This window comes from Protopterus annectens, chromosome 3.part1 (genome assembly GCF_019279795.1).
Source record: "Protopterus annectens isolate FY-2018-M chromosome 3.part1, PAN1.0, whole genome shotgun sequence".
Taxonomy (NCBI): Eukaryota; Metazoa; Chordata; order Ceratodontiformes; family Protopteridae; genus Protopterus; species Protopterus annectens.
The window spans coordinates 1,497,727,818-1,497,747,854 of NC_056732.1; the positions used below are offsets into that span (position 1 = coordinate 1,497,727,818).

Below are 20,037 nucleotides of genomic sequence, written 5' to 3' on the forward strand. Positions count from 1 at the left end.
TGAGTTTACAGGAGTAATATTTAAAATCTGTCCCTATATTTGTGCCTTTGTCCGGATTTCTTGCTCTGAGAGATTGAGAGGTATGAGCATATGTTGTGTACCTCATAACATATCACTATTGAGAACTGGTATAAACTCGTAAGGTGGTAGAAAAACTTTGCAGAGGTATTATACTAAAATACAACAAAAGACATCCTTTTTCTACAGCTTATATTCATCCTTCTCTTAAATTTGTAATAAGCAGATGATTCTCTTTTTGAGGGCTCTTCTCCCCAACCCGGAAAAAAGCACAAACAGGTACATTGTTAGTGTAAGCACTGTTCGGACATCCTTTGTGTACTGTGCCGTACATTAAATAACTAAATAGTCCAGTTGTCTGACTTTTCTGACTGAAAGGAAGGAAAATGGACTGGGATGCAGAGTAAGCCACAGGGCAGCGGGAAACTCAAAATCTCTTCATAATGGAGCATACCCTGTTGCTTCTCCTTCTGTAGTTCAACAATGAGATGAGAGTATATGCTTACAGAAAACCATAGCCTACACAATTGACTGAGCCGCAGTTCCTAATAAATACAAATGCAATTACAAAGCATAAACCCAGCTGGACAAGGCTGGTTGACAAAGTCATCACTGTTGCCTTACTAGCGACCAAGCAGGGCAAGTACCCAGGTGCAGAGAATAATAGGAACTAGTTAGTAAAAGAGAGGCAGTAAAGGCAGTATGATGGGCTGTACTGGAGGCAGCCGTAATGCATCTGTCATATGATCAGACATTTGCCTAATGCATAATTGGTGACAATCGAGAAATGATGGAAGTGATGATTTATGTGCCCAGTCAAGCAAGTAACCAGGTATATTTGAGCGATTACATATTTTTTTCACCAGCTCTCAGTGAAGCTATGGTTTATAGGCATTAACAAGATCTACAGATGCCTAAGTTAGCGCATACAACAAAGGTCTTGCTTGCTTACAGTTACGTCTACTAATTAGAAAATTACATTTTTGATTACAGTAGGGGGGTACCATTCAAAAAGATCCACCATGTCTTCCTAAGTGGCAGCAGCTAGAGATGTGCATGCTTTTGCATGTGGGGGCTGACTGAGTGAAAAATGAAATTGTCTGGCTGCACTCCTGATAGGTTGTACCAAAAGTAGTGAACCAATCTGTTTTAAACACTAGCCAAGTAAAACAATAACGCAGCTCCCCTATGATTTGTGATGGTATTTAGAAAATAAAAGCAACAGCTTTACAATAGACTTACTAGCCATCCGTGATGACTCCTTATTGAAGTGTCTGCACCCAAGTCACAGTCACAAGTCGAAAACCAAGAGGGTGAATCGCAAAGATCACTCTTCTCCTTTATACTTATTCTTTTTTTATTTGGGGGGGGGGCAGACAATTCTAGGATCACGTGTGTTTTACAAACTATGGACTATTCCTTCCTTGAAAATTTAGACCTGCAGAACACCTATGATGTTCTGGTTATATTTTTGTGGTTGGCACAAGGATTCTTGATTGCAAAAGTCACTCTTCTATATAAAGACATAAACATTTTACTTCTGATATAATGCTAGTTCTGTGGACAGTAGTGTCACTGAATTAAATACAGCTGGACTGCTGTATGGATTATGGGATGGTGTAATACTTACCAGTATGGCTGACTTTGCAAACAAAATTCTATAAGCTAAGCCTATGACATTGGTTCAGTAACATATTGTTCATCACAGGGTAACATACTTTTTTAGCTATGGTTTGAAAATGTTATTACTTTGTGCTGAAGTTACATTTTTGCCACCTAAAAACATATTTAACTGTATGTCAGTGTTATAATTCACTGCTTTATTGTTAATTTTTTCTTGTTGCCATTGTGGCCCAGGTCATATTAACAAATGGCAAATAAGGTAACAAAAATGAGTAAATAAATTGTCTCTGAAAATGAGAGAGAGAGGGAGGGAGAGAAAGAGATGAGATATTTGGTTGAGATGTATTTGTCTGGCCTGGCTAAAATGTGTTATTTAGTTTGCAACTGTAATTTTGCACTCATAGTAAATAATATTGGCAATTCTGCAGACAGATGAACATAGACACAGTTCTATTAGCCAATAAATAACTCCTTTTTTTTTTTTTTTACTTACTGTGGGCTGGAGGTGGTCGTCCTGCTGGAGAAAGTAACCTTCCTGGCTGGGAGCGTGTGTGCAGAACATGGGTGGGCGCTGGGCGGATGACAACCGGACACACTTTGGACTGCAAAAGTACTTGGCAGAAGTAGAACTTAAGTAAAGTTAAATTTAAATGGCTGCATAGCTTGACTCCATTCACTACTGTGCCAGATAGGAGTGGTAAAGACTGACAGTCCAAATCTCCAATAGTCTGGCAGTCTGCAGGTCCAACTTAGCTTTAATTTATCAAAAAAAAAAAAAAATCGCAAAAAATTGGATAATAAAGAGGCCACTCAAGAATTCGTGGCAACCCATTATTTTGTCCTCAAAACTGGTAAATACAGAGGAATTTGGTACGGTTGAGAGGTATGATCTTTATATATGCTAGGGATTTTCCATAAAGTGATTTAAATAATAGTATGAATTTTTGTGAAAACCATATTCTTCTAAAACTAACCATAGATAATCCCAGTGAACAGAATCAAAGGTACTATTTATGTCTAAACTGACCATAGTCATGCTATTTTTAGTATAATTAATATAATCAATTAAAGATATGATTCTTTTAAGATTATCATATGTATTTCTGCCTTTTATAATGCCAGTTTGATCTTCGTCTGTTAATAGTGGAAGTAATTGTTTCATTCTAGCTTCGTGTATTGCCATGAACATCCTACAGTCAATGTTAAGTAAAGATATACGTCTGTAAGATGAACATTCATTTGCATTTTGTCTGGTTTCAAAATAGGTGATATTATTGTGTATTTCCAAGAAGGAGGAATATATTTGCCTTCTTTTACTAATAAAAACACTTTTAATAATAATGCTAGTACTTCTTGATTAGTAGTTTAAACATTTCTGGGATCATATTATCTATGCCAGGTGCTTTGTTTAGCTTTAAATTATTAATCTGGGATTTAAGTTCAGTCACAGTTATTTGTCTATTAATTTTATATGATCATCACTGTTTGGTTTTAATATGTTTACTAAAGAAAGACTTTAGCATGATTTGAGGTTCTGTCTTCTCCTTTTGGGTATTAACCTTATAAAAATATGATTTAAATACTACTAGTATCCCTTCTAAGTGGGATACTTACTTTTTAATATCTGGAATGTATATTTCCTTTGTCTGATTTGCCCTTATGATCGTTTTAGTTCTATTAGCTATTCTTTTTTAATTCCTGGGATTCCTCAAATAAGAACATAGTTTGATCTTCTCTAGGTTGATCATTGCCTTATGATGTAGTGTCCCAAGATATGTTTTATTTGTGTCTTCTAGTTCTCTTTTTAAATTCATCTTTCCCTTCTGGATGTCTAGTTTTAGTGTATCAGTTCTTGCTTGTAATTGCAGTAAGTCTTTGTCCCATTGCTTTTTCTTATTATTGAACCATGTTAATGATGTATGACTTCAAAGAGTCCCATATATATATATATATATATATATATATATATATATATATATATATATATATATTTCAGAAACATCTTCATTAAGATTTATGCTTAAAAATGTTTGTATTTGTTTAACATAAATTCTTTAAAATCCTTTAGATTTGTTATGTATGAAGGTATTCTAGTTACAGTTATTCTTCATTTTATATTCAAGTCTAAGTCAAAAGCGGTTGTGTTATGGTCTGACAATGGGCATGTGTTTGACTTTATCCAGCTTTGAGGCTAGCTCTCTTGATTTGTATACTCTATCTGTTCTTGAATGTGTGCCACAACAATGAGAATAATGTATAAAGAATAAAGTATTAGGATCAGCATATTCATTAGTGTCTACAATGTTAAACGTTTCAATAAACTCAGATAGTACCTTAGATATTGCTGTTTTCTTTTGTGTGTTTTTTGCATCAGTGTCCCAATCCTTCATTTTACAAATAAAGTGTCCTGCTGTAATTATTTCCCCTTCAGCATGATGTACGATATCTTCCAAATGTTGTTTGGCTACTTTGATACCTAAACCAGGTATCCAGTACATGTTTACTAGAATGTATATCTTCCCATTTATGGTTAATGTTCCTAAACAGAACATCACTGTTTTGTCGTGGTATATATTTAAAATTTTTGGCATTAAGATTGAGTTTTTCCATAGGACTGCTACTCCTCTCCTCTTTTGTTTATAATGAGAACTAACTAAAACTGCATAGCTATTAGTATTGATTTTATTTATGTCATTTTGTATAAAGTGTGTTTCTTGTAGAAAAATAATCTGTGCATTAAATATTTTCAAATGCTTCAGATGACTTCCCCTTTTACAAGTATTATTCAAACCATTTAAATTAATGGAAATATATTTTTCATAGTTAAATTATTATTATTACTTAAAGTGCTAGTCATGTGTATATATTTTTACCAGTGAGCACACATGTTTAACTAGAGAGAATGTCTTATTTTCATTTGATGTATTACAGTAATTGTAATTCATAGACACTCAATAAAAAAAGAATTGCTCAACAAAACATTAAAAATTGGGATAAAAAACAGAGTAACCCTCCTATGGGGAAACAAACCCCAGCTTTGAATAGACTACTCATTCAAGTGTACCCTCTAACACTCCCTCCTCAAGAGTCATTTCTTAGCCCAACTATCTAAACATTCTGTCTAGCAGAAAGAAGCTTACTATATCTTATATGCCTTTCATGTAAAATATTTTTTCACAATCTTTGAGTTCAAATCCAAGAGACTACTTTAAACATATTCATATCACTATATTACTCATATTATTTTGACATTAAAATAGTGCAAATTACATTGATTTTAGCATTTACTTATAATATTCAACAGTTGCCCCTTTAATCAAACTTGTTTTAGCAAAGGTGATCTAATATTTATCCTTCAGATTAGTGTAATTAAGCAGTAAATCAGTGCAGATTTGTAAAAAACTTGACAAAATTCCATTTCTATAACTGAACTCAGTGAAACTGCCAGTGTTTATATTGTGTAGCAGTACTATCTGCTTCACATCATTCTCTTTTTTATATGTTATCCATTTACAGCAGTTTTCTAACTTTTTAAATTAAAATCAAACATACTGCATATCTGTTATAAATTTACTGAATTACTTATTAATAAATCTCCCATTACTTTAACTATAGCTCAATTAGTACAGGTTTACATGTTTTTAGGTAGATATCCCTTTAAGAAGCAGAAAAATTCAAGCAGCTCATTCTTGACCCTTAACCCGAGTGCTTACATAATCCTTGGCCTGTTTACTTTCAGTTTTGAGCACTTGCATGGTCGTAAAGGAATTTTCAGCTTCTAGAGAGATTAATAATGAGAAAAAAAAGCATCCTAGGAACAAGAAGACAAGCTTTTCATCTTGCGACTTTGGCAGGAAGCCAAGGAACAAATAAGTAAGCAATCTGAAAACTTTTAAACAAGTTCCAAGCTTGTGGAGTGGTTAAGAACTTTCCTTCCCTGTGACTGGTTATAAGCCCAAACAAGTCTATGTACATTTTAAAAAAAAGTTTACATCTATCAGAAATTAGTTTTATTGTAACTGTAATACATTTTGACTAGAGAAGTAAAAAGCACTCCTTATCATGTTTAAAGTGTACATCAAACATTAAAGCATTTTAAGCCATGAAGCATTCATAGAGAAACCTCTGAGGCACAAGTACATAACTTTTTAAGCTTAGAACATATTGAGAAATCAATATTAATTATGTATGTTCAAATAGACAGTTTAAATGTTCATTTAGTTGCTTTCTTTAAGCTGCATCTAAGTTTCTATATCTACAGTACACTAAAGAACATTCAGTGTAATGTATTGCTCAGAAGTTGTCATTTTCTTTTATATTCCTTTTTTTCCTTTTTACTTTATAAGCTTGTTTGAAACTGTGTCAGCAAAACAAACTATTAAGTATTTGAATCATTGCTTTATTTTATGTGTTATATTGTTATTATTTACTTTAGTAAACTATGTTAGTTATCTGTAGATTATTAGTTCAAGCATTATATGTCAAGTAGTAACATTGAAAGTAAATAAACAAGAATAAATTGTCTACCTTTTTTCCTTTTGGGATTGTAGTCTTGTAGTTAAAAGACAATTATGTTGTTGTATATGTTAGGAAGCTTCATATATTTACAATTTAACTGAAGTGTGGCTCCCTTTGAATAATGTGAGTATGCTGTAAAAGAAGAAAATATGTAAAACAATTATTTAAAAGTCACTTATCATTTAGACTCTCTTGCTTTTTATCTGCTTTTTTCCATTCATTCCTCTCTGCTTGATGTTTAAGGGAAAAAACAGTCCAGTCAATTTCTTCTGTTTTGATTTAAAGTTTTGTTAGATGTTAAAAAAGATACAACTGCATCCAAGTTGTCAACGGTTTTGGCACCATCTGGAAAAAAATGTTAAGCCTTGCAGGAAATAGGAAATGACCCTTGAATTGTCTCTTCTTCAATTCTTTTATTAAGGGTGGACATTCCTTTCTTTTACAGATTACCTCTGATGAGTAATCATTAACAGGAAAGTTTGACAATGCAGTTTTTGGCACTAGTTCCTTGTCCTGAGAAGAAATAAACCTTACTATTACTGATCTTGGACTTTTATTTGCTTTACTAGGAAGTAAAGGTACTGCCAGTGACCTATGGGCTCTTTCAATTCCATAAAAAAGAGACTGGTAAATTCAGAGCATTTGGTAACCAGTGTGTAAGAAAATGTACAATATAGTCTCCTTAGTCTTTTCTGGTAGCCCATAAATGTGCAGGTTGTTTCTCCTTGACCTATTTTCTAGGTCATGTAGTTTATTTAGTAAAAAAGTATTTTGTTTTGAGAGAAAATCAAGCTGATGTTCCTTTTCAGTCAGCCTGCCTTCCATTTCATGTAGTGTCTCCTCTATTCCAGCAATCAGAGTCTTATTTTGTGTTATTAATTTGTGAAACTGCTCGATTTGTTTTGTATATTTTTCTTTGAAAGAGTCAAGTTTATTGTCCATTTTGTCAAACTACAAAGATAGATCCTGCATAGTACAGTAAGGTTTGTAGTTCCTTCTTCATTACCCGGTCCTGTGGTGTGTTCTTTGAATAACTCATTCTGAAGAGAAATCTGAGTCCTTTCTGCTTGGATTTTGACAGAAAAATCGAAGAATTAAAATAAAGTAATCCGATGTAGATTTTCAAGGACTATAGAAGAGGTTACTTGATGGGTTTCATAAGTTTAGAAGTCCCGTTTTTTTTAATTTTCTGTCAGATATTTTATCAAGATAGTAGATATAAGAAAATTTGCTGTTAACCTGCCAGCATCCTGGCCACACAACCCCATCATGTAAAATTCTAATGAAAGACAGGGACAAAGAATGGTCTGCCTGACTAAATGACATAAATCTTCAGTTATATAGACAATTATGCAGTCAAACAAAAAAAGACAAATATTGCATGACAAAAAAATCATACTATTCCTACATTCAAGATAACCATAAAAACAACCCTAAGATATTTTGGTCCTATGTAACATTGCTACTCAACCCAGTAAATAAAAATAATCCCATTCCATACCCCAGTATACCACCTCTTCAAACAGCCACAGAATTCAGCACATACATCATAGAGTCCATATCCAACCTAAAAGTAAACCCAACTTCCACCCACACTGACTACTTCTAGTAGTACCCCAATACTAACCTCCACTCACCCCACACATTACACACACACAGACAACCCCTCAGTCATAACCAAAAACCAAGCCATCCGCAGATTAGTTTTCAGCCCATCCCTTTATCTCAATTAAAAAAAAAGTACTACAAAAACTAAAACCTTGCTCAACCTCAGCAGACAGCCTCCCACCAGAATACCTAAAGCCTGTCGCAGAGGCAATAGCATTCCCTGTTAGAACCTTAATTAATAGATCCATAGCTGAATTACATGTCCCTAACCTGTGGAAAAGATCACACATTATCCCTTTACCTAAGGGAGGCAACTCCACTGACATCACAAACTTTCATCCTATTGCAATCTTGTCTCCCTCTCTAGGTTTCTAGAAAAATATCTGTACTTACAACTTCTCCACCATCTTACACACAACCCACGTTCCCACACTAAACATGGCTTTAGACCTGCACGCAGCACCTCAACAGCCTTATTATCTTTCATGGACTCTGCCAACAAAGCCCATGACACTGGCAAATTAGTATCTGCAGTATTTCTAGAGTTGTCAAAAGAATTTGATGTGATATCTCACCCCAAATTCCTTAAAGAACTTTCCAGCATTGGTCTATCCTCCTCCTCACTTCATTGGTTTTCTAGCTACCCAGCTGATGGGCAGCAAGCAGTAAAATGGCAGGGCTCTATCTCCCCATATCGTATCAGTCCAACAGATGTACCTCCAGGATCTATCCGGCCCATTACTATTTAATGTCTTTATCAATAACTTACATAACATCCTCCTGTGAAGGCACGCTAATCCAGTATGCAGATGCCTCCGTTATCATCTGCATATCAGACACATCAATTCACCTACAACGCATAACGCAACAAACTTTCTCTTCCATAGAAACATGGCTCCCCAATGCTGAACTCCTACTGACCCCCCCCCCTAAAAAAACAAAGCTCCTTCTCGTCACCCATAAACCTCATAGCTCCAATGAAACAAACTTCAAGATCTTTTCTGAATTGGTTCAGTATACCAAACTACTAGGTGTCACAATTAACGATAATCTCAAGTTTGACCTACACATACAAAACAGCATTAAGAAAAAAAAAACACCAAAAACTAGGCATGCTGTACAGGAATAAAAACTTCCTCACAGCAGCTACCAAAATTACCCTGGCCAGCCGTTATATGGGGCCCAATTCAATGTAACTTACAGACCTCCCCAAGAAAAAACTAGAAAGCTTCCATAACAAAATTGCCAAAACTGCCATAAACACAACCCCTCTAACTCATTACTGTAAAGCCTTACATTGCCTAAGATGGCTTGAACGCCCCCTCCACCTCCAGTATGTACAACTTACTGCGGTTTACAAAATCATCCACAACCCACTAGCTTGTCCTGCTCTTAGCCCATTAATAAACTTTTATATCCCAAATAAACATCTCAGATTTGAAGACAAACATCTCCTCACAACTTATAAACCTAACAAAAGCCCAGGCCTAAGCCTTTACTCCTGCTCTGTGGCAAAACTATGGAGCTCCCTTCCTTTAACTATCAAAACTGCTACTAACTTGCACTCCTTCAAAACCTCTATAAAAGAATACCTCTTCAAAGATTGGATTTGCTCCTCTATGGGCCCAGGCTGAGGTAGTCTTATACCTTTATCTATCTCAACTCTCTTTATCCCCTCTACTAACTTATCCTTCTGCTTCTGGAGCATTTCTCTCCGGGCCTCTGCTGAAAACAGGATCTGTGGAACCTAGTCGGACATTCCCGGTCAACAAATAATAATAAAATAATAAAATAAATAAATAATAAAATAATAAATAATAAAAATCCTTCCCTCCCCTCCATTCCTCTACACATACTCCCCTGAGGTTACACTTATACCTTTTCCACATCTATTCCTACCATCCTCTCTTTCACACCTTACACTTCTCTACTCGTACTATCCTACGCCTTCACCAGTGTAATCAGTTATCATATTTCATGACCTCTAGAATATTAATAATCATTATAACAATCATCTATTATGTAAATAATGATGCATCTTCCTATTATCAGGCTTTCCATGTAATTTATGCTTGAACTCTATGACTTTATTGTGTATATTGAGTTTTTATTCTGACAAACTAATGTACAGTTTTTTCAAATGCTGTGCTTGAATGTTATGACTTTTTTATGTTTGTTAAGTTCACATTCTGGTAAACTAATGTGTTGTTTTCATATTTGTGCTTGAATGTTACGGCTTTATAATGTCTGTCTAGTTTTTCATTCTGTTAACCATATGTATCTGGAGCTTTTCTCCCTGGGCCTCTGCTGAAATGGGTACCTCATGACCCAGTTAGACATTCCTGGTAAACAAATGCCAAATAAATAAATAAATATATGTATATGACATAGGAAAGGTTAGTTATGAAGAAAGGGAGGTGTGGATCATTTAGAAAAGTTGTAGCCGTTGAAACATTCGGTGTAGACTGCAGTACTTAGAACATTATGACTACACAGGTAATGCTGCGGATGATAGAATTCATAAATTACTGGTGTTCCTTTTCCACATTCAGAAAAGCAACAATTTTGTATGCATGTCCTCCCAAAATAGTGATTATTTTCCCCAGAACATGCAAAATTATGTTAAGAAGATAGTGGATGTATATTTCTTCAAAAATTAGTACTTTATGGAAATTTAAGCTCCCCCACTTCATGCAAATTAAGTGTTGCCCTTACTCAGAAAAAAAGGCATGCTCTTGGTGTTTTTACAAAAAGTCAGGTATTTGCCTTTCTCCCTTCTTTAGAAAATTTGGAGGAAGGCACTGTTTTGAAACATAGTGCTTTTGTTTCCTTTGAGTAATTATATTTCTGCAGAAATGGCCTTTGGAAGGGCTGCTGTTAAAGTCTGTTGTGTAACACCAAACTTTGGAAATAGGTACCAGTGTCAGTGTAACTCTTTATGTTAAGGAGCAGAGCATTTCTAACATGTCTTTTAGTTGTTTTAATTGTGGGCACTGTACATTTGTAATTGTTAATTTGTTAGTTTTGTAAGCATCTAGTAGCAAACTCAACTTAGGTGTTGAAGTACTTGTCAAAAGTTCACAAAATGTAGCTGTTTGCTGTTATGTAGTCCTGCATGTGGGTCAAACTGCACATAAATGTAAAGATCTTATTCCTGAAAAGTACCTGTTCTGTTTATTGTCAGATACCTTTCGTTAATGGTGTTTGGGCTTTTAGTATAGTATCATAAGGAAATACTTTGGTACTGAAGTTGGGTAGTGAGTGCCGCAGTGACAGGGTAAAGAAGTCCTTTGTGAGTAAGACAGTTAAGACTCTTATTTAACTACAGGTCTTTAACGGTGAGATTGAATGAAGGTTTCCAACTTTACACTCTTCTTAAAATTTAAAATGCTTTGCTTTGTATGCAAGCTTTTTTGTACTGAAATCTTATTTTTAATTAATTGATTCGGTATTTTATTTACGGTTTTAATCTGTTTTTTTATATCTGGCAGTATTGTTTTTTTTTCAGTTGCTCTACTATAATATATTTAAATTTGCATGTGTTTACTCTCTTAACTATTTATAGCCAATTGATGGCATATGACTACAACTTCTTCTTCTTTTGGCTTTTCCCGGTTAGGGGTCGCCACAGCAGATCACCTGTCTGCACATGATTGGCAGTGGAGTTTTATGGTGTCGAGTTGCCAGCCCAACCTTCCATGGAAGGCACACACACGCACACAGTAATGCCTAGGGCCAATTTAGAGTGTCCAATCCACCTACTGCACGTGTTTGGGATGTGGGAAGAAACCGGAGCACCCGGAGGAAACCCACTCGACCACAGGGAGGACATGCAGACTCTGCACAGAAGGCACCCCAGCCAAGGATCGAACCGGAGAACCTCTTGCTGTGAGGCGACACTGCTAACCGCTGCACCACCGTGGCCGCCCTGGCATATGACTACAACAGAGACCTGAAGAGAAAATGCTGTTACTCAAATTAAAATAAGTAATTCTTTCACTTGTGTGATAAATATATATACAACTGTTGAGCGTGTTCAGTTCTTATATTGATAGAGTGTCAGTCCAGTGAGTTTTAATTGTGTAATAAATATACATACACTCACTGAGCAGATTCAGTTGTTATAGTAGTAGATATCAGTACTGTGGGTTTTAATTGTTTAATAAATATACATACAATCACTGAGTGTAATCAGTTGTTACAGTGGTAGGGTATTAGTACTAGGATTTTTAATTGCCTGTGAACTCAAACAGGTTTGTCACAGCACAAAATGATTTTGAGCCTGATTCTGTTAGTAATGTAAGACTTAACAGTTAAGCTAAATCTGTAAGACTTGTTACTCACGCAGTAGCTCTTTGATGTTGTAAACAATTGTGTTTAATGTCGAAACCTCAGATGTTGCATGTCTTTGCAGGCAATATTGGGGAATATACACACAATGTACATAGACATAGAGGTAATAAAGAAAGATGGTAGACCAGTAGTTGGTGTAAGTTAGTAAAAGCCAATGGTAATTAAAGTGAAACAGATGCGTGGAGACTGGCAGTGTATAGTATCAATTCATGTGATTTTTGGAGCAGAGGCAGGAGAAGAGTCCAATCTTGGCTGGATATGGGGAAGTATGTAAGATGCACATCACAGCACTCAACATTTAAGGTATTTGGATGAAACAGGTACGGTGAGGGAAACAGTGAGTGGGAATGCACCAGAATGTGTGTATAAGAATGTGCGGCGTTGAGGCAGCTATAGCACCTTTGGAGTTTCTTGGCATTTGACTAAGGTCAAGTGTAGTGTGGTAGGTTTCCTAACTGGTTTTAACCACAGGTCACTGTTTTGCTTAAAAAACAAAATGATGCTAGAAAAATCCAGCTAAATAATCAAAGGTCTAGTAGAAAAAGTATCTACAAACTCCCACTACTGTGAGACCCACTTAACTGGCTTAAATTACATCTGATGCACTGTGTGCATTAGAAGCTCCCATAGCATGCCTTATTGCCCTTTGCACACAGACAAGTCTCATTTTTCAGATGGGATTTTCCATTTGGTATCCTAGCTTTGGGAGGCTATGGAGGACTCAGTTGTGTCATAGTGTACGGAGTTATGATGAATGTATCCTTGAGTCTTACTTAATACATAGCGTGCACTACATACAATGCTTGAATCTTATTTACAGATTGGCTATTGCCTTGCACTTCAGATTGTCCATGGGTTTGCACTAACATGTCACTTTCTTGGTAATTTAGCAATAATCGACAAATGCACGTGGGTATCATCAGATTTACCTGTGGTTGGCAAGTATGATCACAAGGGCTGACATAGCACCCCTTCTACACCAGCAGTGCTCCTGCAGTAGTAAATTCTAAGTCCCACCCCCATCCTGAGGAAGGAGAGTTGGCCTTTGGCTGTTTATCCATCATCAGTGTTTGGTCTTCACACACCAGATCCACTGTTAGCAACCTAAAACTGTGCCACTGAATTGTGAGGTGGTGAATAATAGTGCAGGAGTGAGAAACTCAAGCAATCCTGATGGTAAAAAATGGTCAGGAAAAGGAAGAAAGAAAGAAAGATGGGTGATAAGAGGCCAGAGTGTATTTTTTTCCTTTTAGGAGTGAAGCGGAGTGTTCATAGGTAGATGCTGCACATGTAGTCTAGGAGACCATTGAGGAGCCTAACCCAATTTTTCCAAAGTATTGTCTGGTTAAGTGACCTGCTCAGAGTCAAGCCGTACGTAAATGAAGATTTAACAAATCAAACCCTGTACCACAGAAAGCATCTTGTTAACCGTGCATAGCCTTAGTCCTCTGTACTAACTGCCAGACAAAATTGGTCCACTCCTATACTGGGACCCAAGCTCAGTATGCCTGGGCAAAAAACAGGAATCCTAATTGCTAAACCATATGGGAACCCCCCCCCTTCCCATCCCCCCCTCCATATTTATAACAGTCATGTATTTGCAATAGTTTCTGGATGCTGTAAGGTGAATAAGGACATCTGTTTTATGTATTTAGTTGTGTATACAACGTTGGATTTAGTGCTTTGCATTTTTGACAACTAGTGAACCAGGACTTTTTAATGCAGCTACTGAGAGCAAGATTTAAACTACAAATGTAGATCTTATGTATATTTTGTTTGATAATAGGTAAAGAGCTGTATTAGTTGATGCAATACCCCCCCCCCCCATCAATATTTATAACAGTCATGTATTTGCAATAGTTTCTGGATGCTGTAAGGTGAATAAGGACATCTGTTTTATGTATTTAGTTGTGTATACAACGTTGGATTTAGTGCTTTGCATTTTTGACAACTAGTGAACCAGGACTTTTTAATGCAGCTACTGAGAGCAAGATTTAAACTACAAATGTATATCTTATGTATATTTTGTTTGATAATAGGTAAAGAGCTGTATTAGTTGATGCATGTAGATATAGTGTTTGCATTTTATCATACCTAACTAAAATATTAGGTACTTCAATTTTACAGCGCCGGAATGGTGCAGACAATGTCTTGCATTTTAACTTATTTTAATGTACTTTGATGCTAACAGTTTTAGAGCTGCACTAGTTGATGTATGTGCAAATAGCATCTGTAATTTGCCATACCCTGTAAGAATGTTAGGTGATTCATTTTTTGTAGTGCCCAAAAGTTTTAAGAAAATGTTTTGTATCTTTAATATATTGTACTTTGAACAGGATGTGACATCATTATGTCTATGTCACATCCTTTATAAATGTTTGTGAATGTTTTTTAAAAAATTTGTATAATGGCCTGAAGAAGACCTTGTCGAAAGCGCTTGCCGGATGTTTTAATAAACCAATTCTTTTACTTTCACCTTGCTGAACGCTTGGATTATTGATTTTGTGTGATTCTCAAGTTATTGTTCGGTGGAGTTGACTGGTGTTGTTGGAAGTTCCTAACAGTGCTGAATAGCAATTAGTGACTTTTGTAGCTGATTTTTTGAACTCAAACAGCGTATGATGTTGTGCCTAGCAGGCAGCCACGTTGAATATTAACGGACTTTGTGTATCCAGATTTCTGCATCTCCGTGCAACAGCTTTGACTTGAACAATTGGACTTGATAGTATAGATTGGATTCAGTCCGGGTGAATTAATTTCTGTTTGTAGATATTGAGCACTAAAAGCCTCCCTTTACGTTCGTGACAGGAGCGTACAGTAGGACTGTCTACTTAAAGGTTACTGGTTCAGGGCTCAGGTTGATTTGAGCTATTTCATTGGTGGAGGCCTCAGTTTGAGCTTTTTCATTGTTTCCTTTGTGTTAGCTGATTTGCTCCTGCTTGCTTGTAGTGCACCATCGCACAGAGGGGGTAACTGTTGCAGTTATAGATGCAAAAGTGCCAGTAGAAGTATTTTCCCTTAGAAACGGCTGCTATCTAGCACAGCAATTCTTGAATAGCTCTCAGCTGTTCACTGAACCAACCAATAAAGTTTACCTCTTAACTGTCAACGTCTGCCATATAGATCCCCTCTTTTATAGACCTCCTACTGTACCCCCATAGGTTAGTCACCCTAAAATAGCTTCCTGCCTGATACCCCCAACTTTTTCTCCTGCCAGCCTGGTGTACATGTTTTTTTTTACTCATTGTAGCAGCTGCCTCATGTACACTGACAACCCCTTACTCCTAAATCACTCAAGTACAATTTGTGAGAGATGCTCTTACACTAAGAATCTGGAATCACTGCTCTCTCACTCCCAGAGCAACAACACTAAACAGGTGGTCCGTTCACACACCACAACTCCTATTCATAATATGCACCCAGTGCACAAACCTTCATATGCAAAAGTACTCTCCAGAAACCGACCTAAACACAAGAGACCTCAATCAGAAACATGCTACACCTAACACAACACCCAAAGCATCCAATACACACAAAACATTAGCACCTGTGTCTCACCAAATAAGCCCATAAAGTAATGTACCACTATTCTAATGTTTTAGTTATATGTGACTCTATAGTGAGACACAACAGACACCCCACTCACCAGATTGAACAAGGGGATGGTTACATTCAGCTGCCTGTCTAATGCAAGGATTCGCCAGATCACACATGCACTCGAGTCTCTCAACAACAAGTACCAATATGACTCTGTCATAGTTCATGTTGGTGTATGACGAATTGAGATGTACCTCTCTGGACTATATGAAGAAAGACAAGATTGAGCTCTCTGAATATGTGTCCCAAGTGGGTATGTCCCTAATTTTGAGCAGCATTTTACCCTTGCCTAGGATGATATCACAATATAAACAGAAAATGATTGACTTCAATAATTGGCTTAGTTTCTGGTGTCATTCTAAGGGGATCCAGATTCTGTCAGCCTGGGATGACATGATGGATAGACCACGCTGCTTTGCCAGAGATGGTATTCACATGGCACCTCTAGGCTTTCGGCTGCTGGCTAAGGCACTTGCCTTCCCCATAGTGCTGTTTTTAGGTTCACGACAACAAAATTCCCAACATGAAAATATCAAACACGAAGAAACTATGGGTCATGCTGCTAAATGCTAGAAGTTTCAATCAGAAACTGCACTCTCTGGAAGCACTACCCCTCCCTGGAAGATGTTGACGTCTGTGCAGTCACAGAAACCTGGCTCAAGGCTGCAGAAAGTACCCCGGCCTTGCAATTCTATAATGCCTTCCACACTTTCAGACTGCAAATTGAAGGTGTGAGAACCAAAGGAGGTGGAGTATCTATCTTTATTAAAGTTAATTACACCTCTAGACTGGTTAGACAAGAAAGCTCTATGGAGCTACTCCAAGTCCAAATTACAGTAGACACCCCTTTAGGTCATCGTCAGTTACAGGTCCCCTTCCATGAACCAAGGTGCTCACACAGCTTATTTAGACCTACTTGGGACAGTTAAGGTACAACCTAACACCCTCGTCACAGGTAACTTCAACTGTTCTTCCATTAATTGGGAAACTTATATGAGTCCAAACTCACTCACATAAAAATTCCTGGACTTTGTTAAATCAAATATCCTGGAACAAATAGTGCACCACCCCACAAGGGGCTCCAATACTCTAGGCCTGGTCCTCACCAATATGAGTGACAGATGCAACGCCTCAAGTGTAGGGCCCGCACTAGTTAAAGCCAACCATAAATCAGTCATTTTTGAAGTAGCAATAGCACCAGAAGGAGAAATCAGGCTAAAAAGCCTCACCAAAGCTAACTATACCTCCTAAGGGAAGGTATAATTGACTTCCAAGCTGCAGTTTCCACAGATGGTATTGACGGCTATACTAATGTATACACTGATGCCCTGTATAAACATCTACACAAATGTATAGACACAGCCATGCCAGATAGGATTAAAGCAAGATCTTCAAGAAAAAATACACCATCCTGGTGAACATCTATCATTAATAAATTATTCAATAAGTGAAAGAAGCTGCTGTCTAAAAGTACAAATGTGAGATCCCAGAACTGGAAGAGTACTCTTCTCAGCCTAAACAAGCAAATAAGGCAACTTGTAAAATCTTCAGAGAGCAGCTACGAGAAAAATTTAGCAGTCATAGCCAAGGATAACCATAAGGCTTTCTTCAGCTACGTCTGCAACTTAAGAGGTGTACAGAACTAATTGTGAATGGCATCACACACACTGACCTTGCGCAAATTGCAAACTTGCTAGCAGAAAGTTTTGGCAAAAATGTCATCCACCTGTCCCCCACAAGCATACCACAAACCATGTCTTCATCATTGCCTCCTCCCTACATCTCCAAAGAGCAAGCCATCAGTGCTCTCTCCAAGGCTAAGAATACAACCTGCATGGGACCCGATGGCATTCCGGGGTTGTGTTCTTAATGTTTTAAAACAAGAGCTAGCTACTCAATTAGGCACTCTGTTCAACCACAGCCTGAGTACTGGCTTTGCCCCCACTGAATGGAAAACAGCAACAGTTACCCCTCTCCACAAGGGCAGCTCGGCAACAGACCCAGGTAACTATAGATGCATAAGTTTAACAAGTATCATGTGTAAGGCAATGGAATGGATCATTATGAACCTTATAAATAAGGGTATAGGTGACTTCCAATCCCTGGACCCGTCCCAGTTTGTTTTTTGTCAAGGGCAGCTCATGCTTGCTAAACCTGGTGGACTTCTTCGAGAACGTGACCAGAGCCATAGACATGCAAACAGCCTATCTTGACTTGGTCAAGGTCTTCGACACTATCTCACATTTGGACATTATTGACAAACCAACCCAGTTGAATATCAAACCCTGTGTTATCAGGTGGGTTGCAAACTGGCTCACAGACTGACAATGCTCAGTGAAAGCGGGAGACTTTACCTGTACCAGCAGACCTGTTACCAGTGGAGTCCCAGAAGGGTCAGTGGTGGGCCCCCTCTTGTTTGGCATATACTTCTCATTGTTTGTGGCCAGAACGTAGGAGCTGTCGCTAACTGAGTTTGCGGATGACTGCAAATTAGGTGCTGTCATTGAATCCCCTAGTGATGTCAGCGTACTTCAAAAGGGGCTTACACAGGCCAGTAATTGGTGCCAAAACCATGGTCTTAAACTAAATACTAAAAAATGCGTCGTCATTCCCTTCAGTAAAAACAATGTTCCTGCTGACTATAAAATAGACAATAACACCCTAAGTACCAATTCAGTAGTGAGAGACCTGGGAATACAAGTTGACTGTGACATGAGCTTTGAGTGCTGTGTGTCTTCTGTGGCGAGGAAGGCATTCTATCTCTCTCACCTGATTAGCTCACCTGATTAGCAAAGGCATTGCCTTAAGAGCAATTGATGTTATATCTCCCCAGTACTCGTCCCTCATCAGGCCTGTTATTGAATATAATGCTGCCTGTGGTATGTACCATACCAGACACTTGCAGCAACTTGAGAGCCTTCAGAGATTTCTGACTAAGAAAATTCAGGGTCTCCAGCACATGTCATACACTGACAGACTGAAGTCACTGTCACTGTACTCAGTAGCATATAGAGTACTTAGAGGCGACTTATGTCTGGTTCACAGGGTTATCTCTGACCCAAATCTAATGGAAATGCTGCACATCCGTAAGTTAAATGGGACTAGAGTTACCTATTCCAGGGACCTCAATCTAGCCTGTGACATAAACAGGACTTGGTGGAGAGACAGATACATCTCTCAGAGGTTGCCACTCCTCTGGAATAGATTTCCAGTCCATGTCAAGCAGAGCACCTCCATGACCCTCTTTAAGCACAACCTGGACGACTGGATGGGAAACTTCAAATTTCTTCCAGGGATTGCCCTGACTTCTCTCCTGGACATGGGTAGTCCTTGCTAGAAAAACCTTGGGCATAGATGATATCAGTCATCTAGTATTATTTTGGGATATAACGGCCAGGTGTGTAAAGGCCTAGTAACAACTTATGAACCTATGAAAGCAGATTTCAGAGCTACAAACAGTTGTGTAGCTAAGGTGTTCATATTGTATTGCAGGCCTTTCACTGCTGTCATCTGTTGTATACTCCTCATTTCTGCATTTTGTGATTGAGTAGTGGTTAACAAAATGTGCGCATGTGGCAACTATGTTTGCATTTTATAGAGCTTCATAGTGATTTAATTCATCACTGGTGTGGGGAAAACCTTTTTCAACATTAGGATTATAATGTGTAATACCTTGAAAAGAGCCAGTGGAAAGCACTAAAAATATTCGTGGCTTGTGGTATAGCTTGACTGTGTGCTGTTATTAAAATTGTGTATAAACAGACATTCTTTTGTAAGTTGTGCTTTCATGCCATATTATTATATCAAGTGACTACTCCCACTGTGGAATGTACTTGTCTGAAAATTATTTTCTCATTCAGGGTACTTACAGTAAACCATGTGACACAGGAACATACTTAAACAGAATTTTCACTCACCTCATAGGCTCTCTTACACACTCACAGGTGTCACATGGTTTACTGTAACAGGAACATACTTGTATACTGCGGTGGTGGTGCTGCGGTAGCGTTGTCGCCTCACAGTTAGACGTTGCTCGTTCGATTCTTAGTTAGAGCGTCTTCTGTGTGGCGACATGCGTGAATGGGGGTTCCTTCGTTGAAGGTTGTGCATTAGGCCCGGCAAGCCAGCACGTAAAAATCTACTGCCAATCATTAGCGGACCGGAGTTCCGCTGTGGCGACCCCTAACCGGGAAAAGCCGAAAGACACAAACAAACACAGGAACATACTTGTGTATAAAAGGATCACAGATCAAAATCTGAGAATTTCTCAGTCACTGGCACAGACTGTTTAACACCACTGAGAGGGAGTAATGTGATTCA

At 37.7% G+C, this 20,037-nt stretch overlaps 1 protein-coding gene across 1 annotated transcript in view; it reads left to right on the top strand.

Moving 5' to 3' along the window:
* SMARCD3 (SWI/SNF related, matrix associated, actin dependent regulator of chromatin, subfamily d, member 3) overlaps nt 1–20,037 on the top strand; it is a 1,904,082-nt gene that overhangs the window by 38,754 nt on the left and 1,845,291 nt on the right. The window lies entirely within an intron of this gene.